At 65.7% G+C, this 391-nt stretch overlaps 1 protein-coding gene across 1 annotated transcript in view; it reads left to right on the forward strand.

The window, feature by feature from the left end:
• FMNL2 (formin-like 2) overlaps nucleotides 1-391 on the forward strand; it is a gene marked incomplete at its 5' end in the record, with an annotated part of 21,415 nt that overhangs the window by 18,889 nt on the left and 2,135 nt on the right. The gene's annotated exons all lie outside the window — the stretch shown is intronic.

Below are 391 nucleotides of genomic sequence, written 5' to 3' on the forward strand. Positions count from 1 at the left end.
TGGTTCTGCCTCGTTAACCATCTCCTGCATGTTTGTCTGCATTTGAGATGCGGGGCACACGGGGCAGCACGACGCCTCTCCTCACTCATCCCGTCCACAGCCGCGGTTAACAGTCCTCAGTTCCACGCCGGCGTCACCCAGAGAAGGTCGGGGATGTTCACGGAGCACTCACCGGTCCCAGCTCCCTCGGACCTGGTGCGGTGCTGGGGCTGGGCGCGGTGGTGGCAGCAGTGCCTGGACCGAGGGGGAGCGGGGAGGAGCAGAGCTGGGAAACCCTTACCGACGTGCCAGCACGGCAGGACGCTGCTGGGGAAAGGCCGACCTGGAACTGAGCGATGTGCCCCGTGTGGTGTGCGGGCTGCGGCGGGCGCCTGTAACCCAGCATGTCTGT

This window comes from Buceros rhinoceros, unplaced genomic scaffold (genome assembly GCF_000710305.1).
Source record: "Buceros rhinoceros silvestris isolate BGI_N320 unplaced genomic scaffold, ASM71030v1 scaffold13715, whole genome shotgun sequence".
Lineage (NCBI taxonomy): Eukaryota > Metazoa > Chordata > Aves > Bucerotiformes > Bucerotidae > Buceros > Buceros rhinoceros.